This window comes from Schistocerca americana, chromosome 3 (assembly GCF_021461395.2).
Source record: "Schistocerca americana isolate TAMUIC-IGC-003095 chromosome 3, iqSchAmer2.1, whole genome shotgun sequence".
In the NCBI taxonomy this organism is placed as follows: domain Eukaryota; kingdom Metazoa; phylum Arthropoda; class Insecta; order Orthoptera; family Acrididae; genus Schistocerca; species Schistocerca americana.
This window is the reverse complement of record NC_060121.1, coordinates 104,704,921-104,707,520: the sequence shown is the minus strand read 5'-3', so window position 1 is coordinate 104,707,520 and position 2,600 is coordinate 104,704,921. Positions and strand designations below refer to the sequence as shown.

The 2,600-nt window shown below is 46.7% G+C and overlaps 1 pseudogene; it reads left to right on the top strand.

The window, feature by feature from the left end:
• The first annotated feature begins 2,119 nt into the window (after positions 1-2,119).
• LOC124608091 lies at positions 2,120-2,237 on the top strand (annotated as a pseudogene).
• The last annotated feature ends 363 nt before the right edge of the window (positions 2,238-2,600 follow it).

The following is a 2,600-nucleotide window of genomic DNA, read 5'->3' as shown; positions in this document are numbered from 1 at the left end:
GCCGTGAATCTTTTCCTTCAGTTTAGAAACCGAGTTGAACTCACGAGGGCTTAAGTCAAGGGAGTGCACCAGGTGGTATAGCACTTAGCAGCCCCATCAGTCAAATAAAGCAGTAACAGCTTACACTGTACGTGCTTGAGCTTTGCCATGCAAAATGATGGTCCGGTCCTGCAGAAAGTGTCCTCACTTCTGTCTCTATGCTGCTCATTGTTGGAACACAACCTACGACCAGCTTAAAGGCAGAAGTTATAATACTTTCTGCAGGACCTGACCATCATTTTGCAGGGCAATACTCAAGCATTTACAGTGTAAGCTGTTACTGCTTTATTTGACTGATGGGGCTGCTAAGTGATATACCACCTACTGCACTCCCTTGACTTAAGCCCTCGTGAGTTCAACTCGATTTCTAAACTGAAGGAAAACCTTCACGGCATTCACTTCAGAACTGCTACAAATTCGTCGGGAAATAGGCCGCGCCGCTCGAACTGTCAAACACAATTGCCACTGCTAAGAGTATCCTACGACTTCCACATTGCTGGCAACGTGTTATACACAATGTTGGTGACCACTTTGAAGTTCAGTAAAACTTTGAAACACGTATCTGTTTTGTACGAGCTGTAAATAAATAGTTTCCAGTGTTACAGTTCCAACCCTCGAACTTTCGCCAACATATCGAGAGTAAATTAAAGTCACCACCAACTATAACAATGTGAGTCGGGTGTGTGTTTCAAATCAAACCCAAACCGTCCAGTCCACGCCAGACTCTACCCGCCTCCTGCGTATAGTGGACACCTAACCTATTCAGCGGAACCTGAAACCCAACCACCCAATAGCGCAAGTCGAGGAATCTGCAGTCTTCACGGTCGCAGAACCGTCTGAGCCTCTGATTCAGACCCTCAACTCGGCTCTGTACCAGAGGTTCGCAATCGGTCCTATCGACTATGCTGCAAATGATCAGCTCTGCTTTCATCTAGCAAGCAAGACTGGCAGCCTGTACGACTTCTATTAGCCACTTGCAACCAGAGAGAATCTCTTCCGTTCCTATTCAGTGCCTTGATTTCTCACTTTGCCGGTAACATATACATCAAATAAACAATGACAGAAATAAAGATACGGTTCAGCAGTGGCATTGCAAATAAGGACGAAAGATTTACACGATAAGATTCGCTGATGGCATTGTTACTATCAGTTAAAACGAGGAAGAACTTCAGGACGTGTTGAACGGAATGAACAGTCTAGGGAGCACACACTATGTATTGAGAGTACAGTGAAGAAAGACGAAGGTAATCAAGGGTAACAGAAATGAGATTACGGATAAACTTTAACATCAAAATTTGGAACTACAAAATGGACGAAGTGATGGAGTTCTGCTGCCTTGGATGTGAAGTAAGCCATGACGCACGAAGCAAAGAGGGCGTAAAAGGCAACGAGGGCATTTCTTTTGAAAATAAATCTACCAATATGAAACATATGCCTTGATTTGTTGAGCGAATGTACATCTGGAGCGCAGCACTGCCTGTAAGTGGAGCATGGACTGTGGGAAAACCGGAACAGTAGGGAATCGAATCGCTTCAAATGACGTGCAACTGGCCGGCCGAAGTGGCCGTGCGGTTAAAGGCGCTGCAGTCTGGAACCGCAAGACCGCTACGGTCGCAGGTTCGAATCCTGCCTCGGGCATGGATGTTTGTGATGTCCTTAGGTTAGTTAGGTTTAACTAGTTCTAAGTTCTAGGGGACTGATGACCTCAGCAGTTGAGTCCCATAGTGCTCAGAGCCATTTGAACCATTTTTTTGACGTGCAACTGAAGAATGCTGAAATTATACGCATTATCCAAAAATATAGGGCTCTAGAGTCCGCAGCTCGTGGTCGTGCGGTAGCGTTCTCACTTCCCGCGACAGGGTTCCCGGGTTCGATTCCCGGCGGGGTCAGGGATTTTCTCTGCCTCGTGATGACTGGTTGTTGAGTGATGTCGTTAGGTTAGTTAGGTTTACGTAGTTCTAAGTTCTAGGGGACTGATGATCATAGATGTTAAGTCCCATAGTGCTCAGAGCCATTCGAACAATTTTGTAGGGCTCTAGTGAGCTCCCCCTTAATTATTTTCTATTATCCATCGTAATTAGGCAACGGCCTTGCCGCAGTGGATACACCGGTTTCCGTGAGATCACCGAAGATAAGCGCTGTCGGGCGTGGTCGGCACTTGGGTGGGTGACCATCCGGGCCGCCATGCGCTGTTGCCATTTTTCGGGGTGCACTCAGCCTCGTGATGCCATTTGAGGAGCTACTCGACCGAATAGTAGCGGCTTCGGTGAAGAATACCATCTTACGTCCGGGAGAGCGGTGTGCTGACCCCACGCTCCCCCTATCCGCATCCTCCACTGAGGATGACACGGCGGTCGGATGGTCCCGGTAGACCACTCGTGGCCTGAACACGGGGTGCTTTTTTTATTCATTGTAATTAATACTAAATACACCAATACTTTGAAATATTACATCTGAATATAAATGTTTCTAAGTATCTACACATACGTTCGCTATAACACAGCCTGTTTTCCGCTATCGAGACTGAACAATCGAGTGATACTGCAGTGAAAATAAGGCAC